Source organism: Carcharodon carcharias, chromosome 2, assembly GCF_017639515.1.
Source record: "Carcharodon carcharias isolate sCarCar2 chromosome 2, sCarCar2.pri, whole genome shotgun sequence".
NCBI classification, from domain to species: Eukaryota; Metazoa; Chordata; class Chondrichthyes; order Lamniformes; family Lamnidae; genus Carcharodon; species Carcharodon carcharias.
Genome location: NC_054468.1, coordinates 120,002,283 through 120,022,491, shown reverse-complemented (window position 1 = coordinate 120,022,491; position 20,209 = coordinate 120,002,283).

The window sequence follows — 20,209 nt, the reverse complement described above, 5'->3', positions numbered from 1 at the left end:
GAGATCCAGGTTTGAGGCAGTTTCAGTTGAGTTACCGATCTCAGTGTGGGTTAATAGTTGGACCATTAGAATTGGGCACAGTGTCCATGAATTAACGATGGAGGGGGATACAGGAAATTGTCAAGGTTCACATTTCTGATTGCTGCCCTGTAGCTTTTGCAACGATGTGCACAGGCCATTAATATTTCTTCTCCTATCTGATGGGAAAAGGTTATACTGTGATGTCTAGATTGACTATCTATTCAATGACCTCCTGAGATGACGAGTGGGGAAATAAGGTGCCTCCTGCAACAGATCTTAGTGGGCAGGTTGAGGTGATGTGCTCCAAGGTCTGGGACCCATTGCCACATTCACATTTTGGGTTGTCCCTCACGTCCCACATGCTGCGTCATCCATGCCCTACTGTGCGGATTTGGTTGAGCGCTTCCCACTGTCTTTGAGGGGAGTTGAAGCCTAGGACCTCTTACTTACGCAGTACGAGTCCCATGATTCCATCCCTGGCGTGGTTCCCTTGATGAAAGACGGCCTGCACATGGTCTCCCTGTGTGTGCTAGTTCATCGCGAATTTGTTTGCAAATATCATCAAGAAGACAACCAAACAGGTAAAATGAAACTGTCAAACATGGTGCAGGTATTGGTAAGCCATCACCACAGCATTAAAACAGGCACCTGGCGCCTTCCACCCCTGACTGATCTGCTGACATTCACTCATAGAATCGCCTGGTGCAGATTCTCCAATAGCTTAAGGTCTGGGCGAACCTGCCACAACCCATTAGCAGCTCACCCATACTCCCAGAACAAATGGCATTAGAGGGCAGAGGAGAGAAGATTGAAGGAGAGAAAGAAAACCCCTCCTCCCACAATACCTTATTGTTGAAAATAATTTTTCTGTTTATTTTTCCCATCATCTGATGCATTCTGCCAAGATTTAGTTCACAGGTTTGTAATTCTGAAACTCTTTAAAAACAGTTAAAAACTGTGAGGAGCAAATAAACCTATAAACTTTGAGGGAATATACGGTCTTAATGAATTACGGAAGCTATTAGCTGACTTTACAGAGCTTTTATTCTTTCTTTAAGATGAATGACACCTGTCTGTGTAGGTTACGGAGGTTTCCATTGCTGTGACATATAACAGCTTATATAGCAGCTACTCCAAAAGAAGCCAGCACTCTCAGCTCAAGGGGAAAGTTATCCCACCTTCTGACATTAAAGAAATATTTGAAAAAGGGCTCATCTAAGTAAGTGTCAGATGTAAACAGCCATGAGATATCACATTGTGTGTGATGAAAACTATTTACTGCAGCTTTCAAATCACAGTGTTTGTTTGTTGTGAAGTGATTTTTTCAGGATTATACTTTGCAATACTCACATAGAATCTAGGATATAGGGCAGAACTTTACGTCCCATCGGTGGGTGTGTGCCAGACCCAAATTGGGAATAAAAACAGCACACGATGGCGTTGGGAGAGTTTCCCATGCTATCGCGCATTCATGCAATATTCTGGTCGGCGAGTGGGCGTGAGAGTTGGCAGTGCACCCGCTGACAATTAAGAGGCCTATTAAGGCCACTAAACTGGCAATTAAGACAGATTTTATGCTGCCCGTCCAACCTGATGGTTGGCAGGCGGGCGAATTGGACAGGCGGCCTTTACATTTTTGAGGGAACCTCATCAATTGGCAGGATGAGGTTTCCGACGTTAATTAAAAAAAATTAAAATGTTTTGCCATAATTTTTGTTATGTTTGTATTCATGTGAGTGTGCTCTATGGGGGGACATTTTTTCCCAATTTTCGAAACCTTTATTTTTGATTTTAAAATTCTTCAGTTCCCTGAGGCAGCCCCCTGCCTTCAGGGACCTTTCAATGCGCGCTCCCCCCCACCACAAGCCTGTGCTGACTTCAGCGCTCACCCTCCTCCTGCCCCCACCCCCAGCAGCACTAAGCTTCTCAGCGCACCTTTCACACTGGCTGGCTGTTAATTGGCCAGCCAGTCAGCGTGAACTTGTGGTCGGGGGCTGATTGCGGGCTGCGGCCTGTTTCCTGGCTGCTCCTGGGCCAGCCCGCCATGCCCGCTTGACAACCCAAACACCCTGCCCATAACTTTTAACTGGAGACTTGACAGCCACATTAACTCACTCAGTGGAGGCTTTACAATGAAACATATTTAACACAGGCACACACGCATACAACAACAAGTAAACACGCAAGCATACAGACAAATACACATACACATCGATGCACACATGTATATACACACACAGGCACATGCACACACAGACCTGTGCACACAAACATAGATGCACAATTGCAGGCAAAGAAGCATACACACACACACACACACACAAAGACAAACCCATGAAAACACACAAGCATACCTACATTTACACACACAGATTAATATACTCATAGACAGATGCAGACACCTATACACTCACAAGCAGATGCACAGACACACAAATACACAGATGGACACACACACATGAACAGACAGACAGACACGGACACCTATCATGTATATAACAATTTCCATGTAACATCATTATCTGTGTATGAGGGATTAAGTTCTTTTAAATTTATAGATTAATCAAGATCTGCAAAAACACATCAAGCCACAATCAAACCAACACCGATGTTAAAAAAAAAATCTTGAAAATACCTTGACATTTCAAGATTAAACCTGGTTTCAGTTTTGCTCCTTATAAACAGCAACCTTACAGGCAATTCTGTTTCATCTCAGCATCATTATGAAAGGTTTGCTTCTATTCTTCATGACAGACGACACGTATAGTTGTGTGGGTGTGTAAGAAGTGTAGATTCCCTGTTTGTAAGCATAAAGCCCATGGTCCAGTGCAACTATAATATACCACGAGGCGTTGCCATAAAATAAGGGGATAGTCTTCTTAGTGATATTGAGTAGAGTGACTTCCATAAGAACTTTCCTTCCTTTGTTAGTCCTATATGGTGCAGAAATGATTTATTGTCAAAAGTATCTCTGTAGGTAGAATTAAACTACTGAGGTTTATATCAAGTTCACGGTGGCAAAGCTGCTATTGTGTAGATAAGGCTCTGTGTATGTGCCAATAACTGACTGAAAGTCCTATTGTTCAAGTTTTAAACTCCTGCACATTGTATAGAGAGATTGCTACTATTACAGAAGCATTGAACTTAAACTTCTACTGAAAGCTATTGGCGGGGGTAGGAGGGAGAAATAGCGTGACTAAAGATTTTGTACTGTTAGAAACTGATTTACTTTAATAGTACAAAAGGTAATGACAGGCATGTGTGGTTTTATCACCAAATTGCAATGCGGTGATATTTTCCTCATGTAACTAAAAGTAATCTGAAACAGTCACTTCTTACAAAGCAAAATTAAAATTGACTTGAAACATTTGTGCAAAAAAACGAGTAACAGGTCTGAAATGATCCATATTAGTGAGAGTACTGAATAGTTATACTTTTACTAACTTGGCATTGAATAAAATGAAAAGAGCAAAAACACTAAAGGATATAAATCCCAAATATATACAATAAATGAAACACTGATTGTGATGAACATGCTGATGATTATTTAGTTAGCATTTTGACCTTTCTGAATGTTTTTTTTTTGCACTTTTGCACAATTCTCTGTAAAACTAAAACGTATTAATCAGTAATTTCTAAATTCTAAACAGTAAACTCTAAACTAATATATAATTTTAATGCTAATACTGAAAGCCAGTCAGTTGCACCAAGATTATTAGTTTATATGTATGAAAGGAAGAGCCAATCACTATATGAGCAAGAAAAGGGTTAATGCTATTTATTAAAGTATTTTTTAAAATAAATTGTTTTAAAAGATGTCGTAAAATCAGGTAAGAAATTGATGTTTAAAATGGAATCTTTTATTTGGTCAGGTGAAAATGTATTGTGTGCCTTCATTTAAAATTAAGTTTTCCTTCCCAATGCTGTTGTATTCTTTATACAGAAGGAACAATGATTGTTTGGAAGAGGGGAACAGCTACAATACATGGTTACAACGGATGAAATGACAACAGCGTCATTCAATGCGTACCAAACATTTGGAGGCGTGAAAGCATTGTACAAATCAAGCTCAATGAGCTTACAAGATCATGCGGCGTTTATTAAAATATAATTCTGAATATGTTAAATAAATAACATTTACGCCATGGCACTTTGCTTTGGCAAAAAATCTGAAACATCTTAGTCCGAATTCTTGGCAAAGCATGTGAAACACTACATCCTCAGAGGTTTCATCCACAGAAATAACTCAGGGTTCCAGTGCATATTCTGCTACTCAAATCCTTTCGTCAAATTGCTACTCTCCATTTCGAGCTTAAATGGTGGATGCTTTCCTTGCTGCAAGTTATTTGACATTTCCAAACAACCCCGCATTTGTAAAGAAAACAGTGGCCTTACTGCAGTAACCCCAGGAAAATTCAGTGTGCAATCTCTCAGCTCCCATCTCTAATCCATGGTTCTAGCTTCTTCATTTACTTTAGTCACACCGTGCGTCAAACCTCTTAATTTTTTTTTGCGAGTCATTTATTTTTTAAAGGAGGTTTTGTTTTTAACTGCAGAGGTACTTTAAAAATGATTAAAATGAAATAATTGAGATGAAATGAAAATAACCAGAGCAGAGGAAATGTTTTCTGTGGTTGTGAGCATTTAATAATTTTGGCTTTCAAACAGGAGAATAATAAATTAGACTATTATAGTGGTTGTGTAGGAAAGATGGCTAAAATGTTGCATCAGCTTTAAATCTGATAAATTTGACCATCAATGTAAGACAAATACTAATAATAATGTTAACATTGAATAATGCCTCGTTGTGCAATATTGTAGCTTCAGGTCTCTCAAAATTTCATATTTCATTAATTTAGTATCCGTTTGAAACAAGTTGCACTCAAGTGCAGCAATTTCAGCATATGAATATTTATACCTTCTTTAAATATCCTGGCCATAATTCTAGGAAAAAAAGTTTTATTTTCCGATTTTGCTGTAGAATATAATCACAAGCAATTACAATCAACATAATGTTTCACTTGCCTAACAAAAGCACCCGAATTTTGTTTCCTACATTCTCTTACGCTCTTTCCCAAAAAAATTTTAAAGAAAGGGTCCGAGTTTATTTTCCTCTAACCTTAGTGTTTTGCTTTGTTTCGTCGGGGAGAATGACAACAATTTGGCAAACTCTCTTCTGGCTGCACTCACAATTGACAGGCAAATTATCTAGGGCCCTGCTGTTCTTATTATCAGAGGAGAAACTATCAGGAGGATGTGTGGGTGATCCCTCTCTCCTGTCACTATTTGTCAGTGGGACAAGGGCCACAGTTATAGGTAGCTGACAGGTAATTTCAACAATAACAATTACTCCTATTACTGGTGTCATAAACAATTCGACAAAGACAAGGCAATAACAATGGTTTATAATTCCATGCCGTATAAATAAATGCCAGCTGGTAACAAGTAATTTACCTGGGTTCAAAAACCTCATTCAGCGTAAATATTTTTATTTCAGGAAAGAATGGCCAGGACAAATATGCAATTAAGTGAGAAATTAAGAAGCATTCAGCTGAAGGCTGGCTGGTAAACACTACTCTCAAAACAAGAGTAACCCTGATGATTGTACTTTAGATGTATACGTACAAACATATGTGGTGGGAAAATGTAATGTCCTTACTATAATAATAACATAAAGTAACGGAGCACTGTTTAACACACACTTGCTTGTCAAATAAATTATAATTTTGTTTTGTTTAATCCAAAATATGAATGAAGGAAATATCAATTGTTACAGTTTTTGAGCTATATGTTCTTGCTTTGAAAAAAATTGTGGTTAAACCATTATAAAATTGTACAGGAACAATGCTAGTGATAATGTTGTACATTGCATTATGGAAATGGGTTTTCAAGCAGAATAATGAAACTTTCGTGTTAACCATTACCTACATACAGTACGTGGCATTCTATTGAAAGTAATTAAGAAAGAGAATCATGCCAGAATATGCCTAACGAGAGCCCTGATCCACCAAATTTGCAATTTCCTTATCTGACCAGCAGACAATGCAACATCATTCCGACAGGCAGTAAAAGAATTTGAAAATCTCTAATTAGAGGGAGCTGAACAGCAATTAACGCATGTCAAACTTCACTTCATCAAGTGCCACTCTAATTTTCTCACTAAAAATTAATGGACTTTTCTGACCCCAAGGCAATGTTGTTTCAAATCTGCTCAAGATGCAGTGTTGCACAGCTAAGCATCTGATTACAATCCGCCACACTTCTAACTACCATCATTCTCACTGCCACTGATACTTTGTCAACAGTAAAATTACACCACGCTGATAAAAATGCATAATAGTATTGCTCAACTGTAGGCTTGCCCTCACCATGTTGGAACATCTAGGTTTTATTTGCTGAAACCAGTTTTAATTCAAGTGTTGCTCTCCCCTTGCTTCCCTCACACAGTATTTTACTCTCAAACATGATTTAAGACCAGTATTTTCTAACCAGCATTTTCTTAACTATTATATTGTAAAAATAAAACAATCAAGCAATTAGTAAACAAGAAACTGGAATTCATTTTTAATTATTTTGTTTCCTCCTTAAAAATAGGACCCAGGGACACACAAGTAACTTCTGTTTGCTAGAACACACATAGGATTTTAACTTGTATTAATGACCTGGCCTTCAGTAAATTAGCTGAGTTTAAAATAACTAATGGGCAAGGACCTAACCAAAAAGAATTGAAAAAGATTTTTTTGTTTTTCTCTAAAGAAAGCACAAATTGGAAATTAATGACATGAGAGAAATTCTTCTTCACGTTTGATTCTGGTCATAGGATTGATGAAGAATGATGCTGTACTTCACAAACAGAAAAATGCAATGACCGTTTTCTTACACTGAAGTGAAATGGAAAACATTTGATGTTTCCACACAGATGAGATCCTTTAAACTCTGCCACATTAAATAAAGCTTCAATTCTACCAACATCAGAAGTCAATTGACATATATCAGCCATATGGTATTTTTATCACCAAAGCCACATTGTTCATTATCCAAAGTTACATAATTCTGCTTCCCGGCACTCTGTAATATTGATGTGCTTGGAGTTCAGTAACCGCAAGCTATCTGGTGTATACTCGCAATATTCTATTTAATAGGAAATAATGAATCATAAAAGCCCAGAGAAGCAGGCTTTTGCCTGCTAATTCTCTGTTGTAATTTCATTGTTTGGCATCTGAGATGAGTTCTGCCCTGCTGAACAATAAGACAAGAACAGGCAGTGAATGCAAATGGAGCTGCTTTATTGCTCAGAGTGTCATGCCTGTGTTTAATATCGATGGAAGAAATATGATTTTTATTTCATTCGTACATAAAAAATGTACCATATCAATATTGTTAAAAAAACAGCATAAAAGAAACATTTCACGCTCAAATCTGCACCAACATTTAATTTATTTTTTCTCTTTTTTTTACAAAAAGAAAACCTCACTGCTTTTCAATTTAAAAACTGGACCCTGTTTCAAATCAAAAGAGAAAAGTAATAAGAATCAATTCTCCGATAACAACAGCACAAAAAAAAACTAAAGGCTTCACCTCCAGTCACTGAAGTAAGACACACACCCAGGGATGTTCAATTCCCTCCTTCACCACAAAACTGGGTGAAAGAATTGACAATGTAATTTTGCTATTTGCAAGTGATCTGAGGATATAAAAAAGATTGTCCTTTTTTTTTCTTTTTACTATTTTATCAAAGCAGCTCATTTTCTACCTTCAGGCATTGAGTTGTTGAAATTGCAGATATTTCGCTGTCCATTCTGTAGAATGTCTTCCTGGTGCATCTGATTTGCATACATTTATCTTCAGCCGACAATCCTTTCAGTTCATTAAAGGATCTCCTCACATTATTTCCTAACCCTGCTGTCAGTGAGGAATTCACCTGTGCTGATTGAATAAGAGGGTGTAGAAACCAACCAGAATCTTTCATTTGGAGCAACCTTCCTCTTCCTTCTCAAGATTTGGGCAACATTTACTCTTAACAGCCTCCATGTCATGATGGATACTTCCAGGGGTTAGAGGTTAAAGTTGATTTGAGGGTCAACAGAGAGAGAAAAAAATAGGCAAACCAGACTCCAAAGTGGATACTTTGCTGTCATATGGAGCGTGGTAGAACTAGTCTTAGGCCATGAACCTTTTTCAACTTCCAATAATGCAGTGAAAGAGTGTGAGGGATCTCACTTAGGCCCCTGCTAGAGTCTGAAACACAAAAAGCACAAGCAATGGCATTAATATCAAGCCAGGTATGGACCACAGCAACACTCCCAAAGCTACCAGCGTGTACTTGTTCATTTCTTTTTTGATTCAGCAGTCGGAATTATTTCTGTTTATTTGGTAAAGGCGCGCTGGCCCATTGCCTAAACCTGCTCAGTGTGCTGCGCTGAGTAAAACTTTTATGGCTCGTAAAAAGAGAGCAATCCATCTCAATGCTCTTTGCAGCATACTTCAGTGACAGTTTGTCTGCTAAGTCTTTCCTAAAGCATTGCCTGTCACTGAGGCCAGGGTACATTGTATGTTGCACACCGACAACCTGATAATTATTTCCCTGCGTGCTGGGGGATCAACAAACAGCCTGGGGAAAACATTTATTTCATTGGCCCAAATAAAATCCACACCTAGCCTTTTCCAATGAAAAAAAAAATGTGTTTCTGTCATGTTTTAAACATTTTATGCTTGTTTTGTGCTAAATCGAGCATGTGTGCTTTCGTTACACTTTCCTCCTCTAGATTGTTTTAAATTCAACTTGATATAAAAAATTAAGTGACCTGATTTTTCTTTCCAGTTTGAAGCACGTGTGGATCTTGCCTTTCTCCCCTTCAAATACTTCCCTGTTTGCAGAGTATATCCTAACTCCCTCCTTCTCCTCCTCCTTGTCTCTGACTCCTCAGGTCACTAGACTGTAAATACACACAGCACTGCCCCCAGTCCATAAATCTGAGCAAGGGTCTGTAATGTATTAAGATTGGTAATGTAAAAAAGAACAAAACAGACCTCACTTGAGCACTTACCATCGAAAAAAAAAGTTTTAAAAATTCCCTTGAACCACTTAAAGTCCTCTATAAAAATACATTCTGACTTGCATTGTTTTGATATGCAATGAGCATTGGCCGTGCATTCCTTGTTCAGGTTTTGCAAGTTATTGTAGATAAATAAATTGCAACCCGCAATTTTCTTTTTCTTAAGAGCGTTCCAAGTTCTGTCATGTTGGCAGAAATCTCCTAATTCTGAGTTTCTCACCATTATTTTGAATCGTGTCCAATATGACAGAAACGCAGAAGAAAACCTCAGTAGTTGTGGAAGACTCATTTAAAATACAATCAGCAGCTATGTACGTGGTGGAATGGAACTAACCCTGACAGAAATCCATCAACAGTTTAACATTCCAGAAAGAGTTGATGCGCCTTGAGACATTTTTGCACTGTTGCTTAAAGAAGTAGTAACATGAGGTGTACTTGGAATGAGGAAAGAGTTTCTCATCCACCATGCCTGTTCTTGCAGCTTTTTTCTTGCAGTGACTGCTTACCTCTCTGTTGCTGAGACTGAATCCTGCTGCTTGACAGTACTCGCTCACTTTCCACTGTAGTTCAAATTAACCGTAATAGGTTTCAGGTAGGAGACCGGTGCCGGAGTGACATTACAACCAGCGCTCACCCCTCTGCAGAAAGAAGACAAAAAAAGATCATTTGCTTTTTGCTCGCTATGAAGAAAAGTCCAAAACAGCTGTAGGTGCAGAAATATTTAGGCTGCAGGAATGACCAGTTAAGAGGCACTGCACTTGGCAGAGTGATTAGAAATGCATAATGTCATCATTGAATAGCTTTCAAAGATGCACAAAAATATTAATACATACTGTCTCAGTCAGAGTACGTGTTCAGTCAGACAAAAGCAATTCCTAAAAGATGTTTTGTATATTTTTCCTTGATCATGCTTATGGCACAATCTACTAAAGGTAGTAGATACAGATCAGCCATTATATAATTGAATGGTGGAGTAGGCTCAAAGGACTGAATGGCTTCCTCCTCCTGTTTTGATGTTCCTATGACAGAGACACAGGAAGCCAGGTATGTTTCTGAAAAAGAAATCTAGGATATCATCCTAGATTACCAACTTTGCGTTCACAAAATGGAATATCACATTTTTTAATCATTCCCTTCTGAGAGTTCCATGATAGGATCATGTTGTTCAGTACAAGTGTTATGAGTTTAAGGCCTTAGCTTAGGTGTACTTTTGCTGTTTACTCCCTCAAGCATTCCGAGCAAGTTGCATTTTGTGTGGTGCCGTATTGTCCAATTTTTAACTGTATGATGGTGTAACCCAGAGAGTAACTACAGCACTCAGTTGTCAGTTGAACTGGATATTTATGTCTGTCACACGCATGTTTTAATGTTTCTAACAGCAGTGTTAGCAAATATTTGATGAGACAAGGCTAGGTTTGAATCGCTAAGTTGCTTTATTATAGAGCATTTTGAATGAGGATCACTTGTCTTTGTGTAATAATACAAAATAATGCCTAAACTACACTCTGTACATCTGTACATCAGTGCACCACCTTACTCAATTTGAACAAGTTACTTCTGGCATTTCTAAGCCCTTATTCCTGAAGAATAGTTTTCTTTTTCAGAAACATACCTGGCTTCCTGTGTCTCTGTCATAGGAACATCAAAACAGGAGGAGGAAGCCATTCAGTCCTTTGAGCCTACTCCACCATTCAATTATATAATGGCTGATCTGTATCTAACCCCATTCACCCACTTTGGGTCTGTAACCTTTATTACCCTTTCTTGGTAAACACCTGCCAATTTCAGCTTTGAAATTGTCAAATTATCACCAGTCTCATCTCCCTCATTTTGGGGAGCGAGTTCCAGATTTCAGACTGCCTTTCATGTGCAGAAGTGCTTCTTGACATCACCCCTGAGTGGCCTGGCTCTAACTTTAAGGGCAGGATTTTCCCTTCATCGGCCGGGCGTGGCAGGTGGTTCTGGGAGCGATGCGAAATGTACTGTCGCCCACGATGGGACTCCGACCGCGGTTTCATGTCGGCTGGCCAATTAACGGGCAGCCAGCATGAAACCCGCACTGAGAACCTCAGCATTGCTGGGGTAGGGTGTGGGAGGAGCACGAGGGCTGAAGCGTGCGCATGCGCTGGGGGCTGCGCTCAGTGAAAGCTCCCTGAAGGTAACAGAGTTGCCTCAGGGAGCTGAAGACTTTTTAAAATGAAAAATTGTGAAGATTTCACAAATAATATAAACATGTCCCCACATGTGACTAAGAGGGACATGTTAAAAATGATTAAAAGAAAAATTATTGTTTTTTTATTCATTGTTGGAAACCTCATCCCGCCCGTGGATGAGGCTTTGCAAAAAATGCAAAGGCCGCCTGGCCTATTCGCCCGCCAGCCAACTGTAATGTTGGATGGGCAGTGAAAAATCCTGCTTAACTGCTTGCTTAAGGGCCTTTCTTAATATGCTTCTTAATTGTCGGCGGGTGCGCTGCCGACTCTCGCTCGTGCCCGCTAACTGAAATATCGCATGAGTGTGCGATGATGTTGGGACACCCACCCAACGTCATCGTGCACAATTTTACTCCTGATCGGGTCGGTCCCATGCGATGAAAAATTCTGCCCTCAGGTTCTGCGCTCTTCTCTTGGGCTTGCTCCACAAGAGGAACTAGCTGCTCTGTATCTATCGTTTCAAATCTGAAGCACCTCAAAGAGAACACCTCTAACCCTTGCTCCTTGGGGCATTGTAAGCCGAGTTTATGTAACCTGCCCTCATAATTTAACCTTTTTAACCCTGGTATCATTCTGCTGATCCTGTGCTGCACTGCTTCCAAGGCTAATAGATCCTTCAAAAATCTGCAATATCTTGTCAGGTACAGCGATGCTGGTCACTCCTATAACTGGTCTGAGCAGCTGACAGTTTGAGGTGGGAAGGGAGATGGGTGGTGTGCCTGATCTGCCCAATAACTAACGTAATCCAATGACACCCTAGTGATGGGGCTCTGAGGGAGGCTTGACAGGTTAGATGTTGAGAAGATGTTTCCACCAGTGGGGGAATCTCAAACTATCGTTACAGAATAAGGGGGCACTCATTTAAAACTGAGATGCAAAGGAATTTCTTCTCTCAGAGGGTAGTGAATGTCTGGAATTCTCTACCCCAGAGAGTTGTGGAGGCTAGATCAGTGAAAGTATTTAAAGCAGAGGTGGATAGATTTTTCAAATATCGGGGAGTTGAGGGCTACGAGGGTCTGGCACAAAAGAGGAGTTGAGGCCTGGGGCAGATCAGCCATGATCTTGTTGAATGGTGGGACAGGTTTGAGGGGCCACATGGCCTACTCTTGCTCCTATTTCTTATGCTCTTATGATATGAATTGCATACTTATGCCTTTCTTTCCTTCAATCTTGCTAAAGGCTGACCAAGCAAAGTCTCAGATTGGCAAAGTCAAATATGAATAGTTTTGTTTCACAGGAGATGAACATATAGTGCAATGGTTATGATTAGTTTCACTGATGTTGATCATTACAATTTATCTTTGTGCAAAAATACAAAGCAATGAACAAGCAAAGTTTCCCCACATCAGTGAGTCATTTTAATTGATATAAAGAGAAATGACATGCTTCTCTTCAATAGGAAATGTTTTTCATGTTGCCATTGTTGTTAATGCATTTCAACGTTCTGCAAGTTGAGTTATAGGCTGAGTAATTCTACAGAGATACACCCCCATGCCGCCTCCCCCCCACCCCCCCCCCCATTCCTGTTGGGGCTACTTTACCAGCCTGTTTCCGCAAGTAAACGGCATTCCAATCACACTTCCGGGGAAGTCGGAGCAGCGCTGAGGGATTTTATGACCATTTTCTTGGGAGTTGCCCGGATCAATCCACTATAAATGTCTCTTGATTGTTGGTATCAATGTGACACAACTTGATCTTACATCTCTAGATGTGTCTCAAAGGCTACCCTGCCTACGTAGAAACAGTGCGGTAAGTGCAAGGAGTTAATTGTACCGGCTGATTTTAATGAAGCCCATCACCGCATGAAACATGGGCTGCCGCACCCACTTCGTCATGGGAGAGGCCCCGTGTTCACCTCCAGGCAGCAACAAAACCTTCCCCGATTAAATCGGAGGACGGAAAGGGTTGACATGAGCCTATTCACACCCATCTTCCCTGAGCCCACTGGAATTTAATGGTGGTTCATGGATTAAATGGCACTCACACAGCTTTCCCGCACCCATGGGTCTGCAGGTTTTGTCGGGTTTGCCAGCAGCATTCCCAGGGAGTCCCTCATAGACGGGTACTCAGTGCCTGATTGAGAGGACCTGGCATCAGGCTGGGGCGGGGGTGGGGTGGGAGGTGTTGGGGGCAACATTGACAGTCACCCTGTGCCCTTGCCTCCAACTCCCTTTCTCCCACAAGACCCTCCCCACAACTCCCATCTGCCCTTGCTCATCTTTGGTCTGGGGTCCCACGCTATCCCTCTGGTGAGTGTGTTACTGCCAGCTGCCACTGCTCCCATTGCCCTGACGGCCTGAGGAGCTACTGGCGTCTGATTGGCTGGTAGCTCTCGGCAGAAGGAACACCCGCTGCCAGGGGCCCCAATTACCAGGAAGGCCCGACAGTGGCCACGTGTGTCCTCCCACTGAGCTGATGGGGGTTCTCCAAATGGTGGGTGAGACCCCTGTCAGCCCAACAAAATCCCAGCCAATATGTGAGGGGCTTTGAGATGTTTCTGAAAGTTATGAACAAGGTCAAGCACAACTGCAAATCTTTCTCACTCTTCTTCTGGCCAGTTTACAAATGCTTTCCCCTTTTTGAGCTAACTGTGCAGAATGTGCTTTTGGAAAACCATTCCTCATCCGTTCAGGCCACTTGCCCTACCCACCAAAGCTCTGCTTTTATCGAGCACTGTTTGATTTTCCAGGTTCCAGCACCATGCTATTAGGAATGTGTTCCTGCCATTTGATTTGACTCATAGACGTTTACAGCACAGAAGGAGGCCATTCGGCTCATTGAGTCTACGCCAGTCAACAAAGATCTGACGACACTAATCCCATTTTCCAGCACTTGGCCTGTAGCCCTGAAGACTATGGCAACGCAAGTGAATATCTAAATACTTCTTAAATTTTACGAGAGTTTCTGACTCAACTACCCTTTCAGGCAGTGAGTTCCAGACTCCCACCACCCTCTGGGTGAAAACATTTCTCCTCAACTCCTCTCTTAGCCTTCTACCTCTTACCTTAAATCTATGCCCCCTGGTTATTGACCCCTCTACTAATGGATAAAGTGCCTTCCTATCCACCCTATCTATGCCCCTCATAATCTTATACACCTCTACCAGGCCACCTCTCAACCTTCGTTGCTCCAAGGAAAACAACCCCAGTCTATCCAATCTTTCCTCATAGCTCAGATCCTCCAGCCCAGGCAGCATCCAGGTAAATCTCCTCTGCACCCTCTCCAGTGCAATCAATCCTTCCTATAATGTTGTGACTAGAACTGCACACAGCACTCCAGTTGTGACTTAATCGACATTTTATACAATTCCTGCATAACCACCCTGGTCTTGTATTCTATGCCTCGGCTAATAAAGGCAAGTGTTCCATATGCCTTCTTAACCACCTTATCTACCTGTCCTGCTACCTTCAGGGATCTGTGGATATGCACATCAAGGTCCCCCTCATCTTCAGTACTTTCCAGGGTCCTACCATTCATTGTGTAGTCTCTTGCCTTGTTAGCCCTCCCCAAGTGCATTACCTCACACTTTTCTAGGTTGAATGCCTTTTGCCACTGCTCCACCCACCTGACCAGCCCATGGATACTCTCCTGCTGTTTACAGCTATCCTCCTCACTATTTACCACTTTACCACGGATACTGAGCTGATGCAGGTACAAAGTGCTGACTGCCTCAACATGGCACATTAACAGTTTCTGCTACAACATCTCTGATTTGCCATTTAGCCTTTTCTCAATGTCCATCGAGACAATCCCCCAGCACCAAACATTTCTTGCTCAGGGGTTTTCACCCCGGTTTGTTTGAACATCTACTTGCCAAGGTTTGAGCCAAGTTTCACAGCACAGAGAAGAAATAAGATCAAATTGCATGATGAACATCAAGTCAATTATGGAAATTCATAGCATGCTGACCACAGATTTGGTCTTTCAGTCGGTCAAGGGAACAATTTGCCTTTCTGATACAAGCAAAGGCTTCTTCATCAATTCGCGCAGTGTTCAAAAGTAGCCTTTCGAGGCAGGCGGGGCCCATTTTGACATCAGTTCTGAATCACCAATGGCAATGCGAGGTTTGAGACACTCATTAAACTGGGTGCAGATTGATCCATTACTTAGCCAGCTTGATGGTAACTCTTCACTGTTTCAGATCTGTTAAGAGTCAGTTGTAGATTCAGGCGGATTTATATTTCAGTAACTGGCAAACAGGTGTTTGCAAATTATTATGCTCCGAAATTGGCTTGGGTTTATATTCTGGTGCTCCACCTCTCCTAGGCTGTTATACAGTTTTGGAGTCAGTTGGAGGGTGTTTTGTGTTGTGGAGCTTAAGGCATCACTACAACAAAGGATGGGGTAAATTGACCAATAGGTCTTCCACTGTCAATTATTTTTGTATGCTTGTACATAATAGAAATAGACAAACCAGGATCTGACCTTCTAGTCACCCTGAGAAAAGCATAGGACGCACTGGCCCAGTTGAGATGTCTGGAAAAATATGTTTTAATTGTTTGAACAAGTCTCGGACCAAGTATGTTAGTGGTCCCAGGATTGAGCCTATTGATCAGGCGCTAATCCCACTATAACCATTCGAAAGAGCTAATATAAGAACAGTATCATAACCAACAGAGCTTTGAGCAATCTGATTAAAGGAATGAATATGAGGTGAAATATAAATTAAAGTGTATTTATTCTGAGCGTGAAACGACTAAAACACTGCAACTTTGCTATGATTTATTGGTCTGAAAGAGAAATCTAGTTTGGAGAAAGGCTTTTGGGAAACACACCAAAGGTAGCCACAGCAGATGACACACAGTCTCAGTTTCCATTTCAGTCACAAGTCAACAGGGGCACTCCCTGGCCATCTGTGTTCTATAAATTACAGTAACACAGCACATGTTACTTGTAAATCAGCATAGAACAGGCCTCATGCACTCCAAGAAGGCTTTTATAAATTCCACTTAGCTTAGATGGACTGTCTGATATGAAGAGTGTAATACATTTCAGGGTTGTTTTTATCTCTGTCCGTTCACACTGCACAATCATGCAGGTATCTACGTGTGTTTGCAGGTCAACACAAAATGCAGAAGGGTGTGCTTACGTATTGTGTTTGCACAGACATCGCTCTTTAGGTATATAATTACCTTTGTATAACATGTTGATAAGGATGATATAATTCCTTACATTGACAGAGTTCTTGCTGGCAAATCACTTTTTCATTAAGTTAGAGGTAAGATAGCTATCAGCATCGGAGTTACTAGGGTAGTGCTTACAGCTTATGTTAAGACATCCATCAGAATAATGTAATTGCCAGGATTATGGTAATTTTTGGTGTTATGGTATGTATTTCAATGTATGTATTTAGATACTCAAGGGTAAGTATATTAGAATACTATTTGAATTACGCTAGTTATTACAAACACGTATTAAGGTTACAGCAGTTATTAATGTTACAAGAACCATCCAGTAGGATCATTATCTAGCTTAAGGGACCAGAAGAGTATTCACCGTGTTTAATTTATTTAGATGCACTGTGCCGATTCTACTTTCTGAGTCAGAATTCTGTGGCTATTCTGAACGGCAGCTATTTCTTGTGTGGATGAAAGGACTGCAGTTGACCTACTGCCTGATTTTTGGGAACAAATTTTCATCTTCACTGCCTGAGCAGTAATCTGGTGAAATGAATCGCTGCTCTTGACAGAATTTGCCAATGTTCATGCCATTGGTTTAAATCAGTTGGGTTCCACCAGGAACGTGAAGGTTAAAAGCCAACCCTCAAACTCTGAAAAGTTACAAACTATTTTTCTGCTTAGAGTAACAGAGTTAAACCACTACCTGGAGAAGGAAAATTATTCAATAATTAAAAGTAACAATATGAAGTTATTGAATGACATTAGTAACACTGAAGTCATGATTGTAACAAAGGAAGAAAGAAAGATTTGCATTTATATAGCATCTCTCATGCCTACTGGACATTTTCAATGCTTTACAGCCAATGGAGTATTTTTGAAGTGTAGTCACTTTTGTAATGTTGGAAATGCAAGAGTCAAATTGCTCACAGCAAGCTCCCACAAACAGCAATGTGATAATAACCCAGATAATCTGTTTTTGTGATGTTAATTGAGGGATAAATATTGGCCAGGGCACAGGGGGAAACTCCCCTGCTCTTCTTCAAAATGGTATCATAGGATCTTTTACTTCTGTTCAAGTAGGTAGATGGAGCCTCAGTTTCACTGGAGTTCACAAGAATGAGGGGGGATCTCATAGAAACCTATAAAATTCTAACAGGGCTAGACAGGGTAGATGCAGGAAGGGTGTTCCCGATGGTGGGGGAGTCCAGAACCAGGGATCACAGTCTGAGGATACGGGGTAGGCCACTTAGGACTAAGATGAGGAAAAATTTCTTCACCCAGAGAATGGTGAGCCTGTGGAATTTGCTATCACAGAAAGTAGTTGAGGCCAAAACGTTATATGTTTTCAAGAAGGAGTTAGATATAGCTCTTGGGGCAAAAAGGATCAAAGGATATGGGGAGAAAGCGGGAGCAGGGTATTGAATTAGATGATCAGCCATGATCATAATGAATGGCGGAGCAAGCTTGAAGGGCCAAATGGCCTACACCTGCTCCTATTTTCTATGTCTATTTCTAGGTCTATTGGCTCAATCGAAAGGTGTCACCAGAGACAGTGTAGCGCTCCCTCAGTACTGCACTGGAGTGTGAGCCTTGGTTAGTTACTGAATGATAAGAACAGAGCTTCACTTCCAATAGCAGAGTGAAGCTTTTGAATGATGTAAGTAACACAGCAAAATTATTCAGCAATAGGGTAAGGACAACGGTGCTGTTCAGTAAGAGGGAAGCTGTTGCATTTTAGGAAGTATGACTATTTGGCTTCAAAGGAATTTTTGGTTTAAGACATAATAGGGGTTAGTTTTTCCTGAATCTGCCCCAGGAGAGCCAGCAGGGGCAAGCGAGGTAAATTCTGCAGGGTATCCTGACCTCGCAGTGACCCTGGCCTGGGGTTGAACCATGGCCTTGCAATGAGGAGAGGGAGAGGTGCCATCTACTGAGTCTCGTGGGGTATTAGCTAAGACTTCTGCTGCTCACTCAAAGAAAACCTCCACCCATATCCTGATGTCCCTTCTGGATTATCTTGTCATTGTCATATTGCTGTTTGTGGGAGCTTGCTGTGTGGGAGTGGATCAATGACAGGATGCAGTGAGATGGGATGACTTGTCAGATCCTCACCTCCCTATCGGAAGTTACATGTTAGGGGGTGCTGGGGATTGTGGGTTGACCTGGGCCAAAGGTGAGGTCAAACGGACTCCCCAACAAGTGGAGGGATAGAAGATAAACTGAGATTGGGAGGGAATGTGATGGATAGCCACCTAGAGGAATTAACCAATCATTTTTGCTGCTATACCTGCCCAATCAGGGTGAAGCAGAGAAAAATTCACCCCATGTTTTTAACACAAAGTTAGATTTAGTGGTCTGTGTACTAATTCCCAAATAAAGAATTTTTTTGACAGAAAAAGGCTTGAGTCGCAGGAACAAGCTTTTTTAGTGATTCATTCCAAAAGGGTCAACCCTCAAAACAGCCATCGGGATGAGTTTGAAACAATGGGAAAATCATGAATATATTTTAACCCTGGTTCCTGTGAAGCCAGCAGGTTACACAGCCACCTCACACCTTGGAGGAAGGTAGCTGGTTTGATTGGGAGCTCAACTGGCAATTGGCAGATACCGAGAGCTGGGAAGGAGCAGATGTGATGCCATCCTACTCAGCTAAGAAACGTTCAGTCTGTAAAGATTGTAGTGTAACGTGGTAAGGAAGACCCAGGCTAGGATGTTAAGTTTGGTACGGCTATATTCAACACCACTGGTCAGAACCATAAGACGTAGGAGCAGAAGTAGGCCATTCGGCCCATTGAGTCTGCTCCGCCATTTAATGACATCATGGCTGATCTGATAATCCTCAACTCCACTTTTCTGCCTTTTCCCCATAACCCTTGATTCCATTCCTGATTTAAAACATGTCTATCGCATACTTGAATGTACTCAATGACCCAGCCTCTACAGCCCTCTGCAGTAAAGAATTCCACAGATTTACTACCCTCTGAGAGAAGAAATTCCTCCTCATCTCTGTCTTAAATGGGTGACCCCTTATTCTGAGGCTATGCCTTTTGGTCCTAGGCTCTCCCACAAGGGGAAACAACCTTTCAACATCTACCCTGTCAAGCCCCCAAAGAATCTTATATGTTTCAAAAGGTCACCTCTCATTCTCCTAAACTCCAATGAGTACAAGCCTAACCTACTCAACTTCTCCTCATAAGAAAATCCCTCCATACCTGGGATCAACCTAGTGAACCTCCTCTGGACTGCCTCCAACGCCAGTACATCTTTTCTTAGATAAGGGGACCAAAACTATTCACAGTATTCAGGTGTTGCCTAATTAGTGTCTTATATAGTTTTAGCAAGACTTCCCTATTTTTATACTCCATTCCCTTTGAAATAAAGGCCAACATTCCACTTGCCTTCCCTATTACCTGCTGAACTTATATGCTAGCTTTTTGTGATTAATGCATGAGGACTCCCAAATCCCTCTGTGCTGTAGCTTTCTTCAGTCTTTCTCCATTTAAATAATATTCAGCTCCTCTATTCTTTCTGCCAAAGTGCAAAACCTCACATTTTCCCACATTATATTCCATCTGCCAAGTTCTTGCCCATTCGCATAACCTGTCTATACCCCTCTGTAGACTCTTTGTGTTGTCCTCACCACTTGCCCTCCTACCTATTTTTGTGTCATCCACAAACTTGGTGATAGTCCATTCACTTCCCTCATCCAAGTCATTAATATATATTATAAATAATTGTGGCCCCAGCACTGATCCCTGTGGCACTCCACTAGTTACAGATTGCCATCCTGAAAATGCTC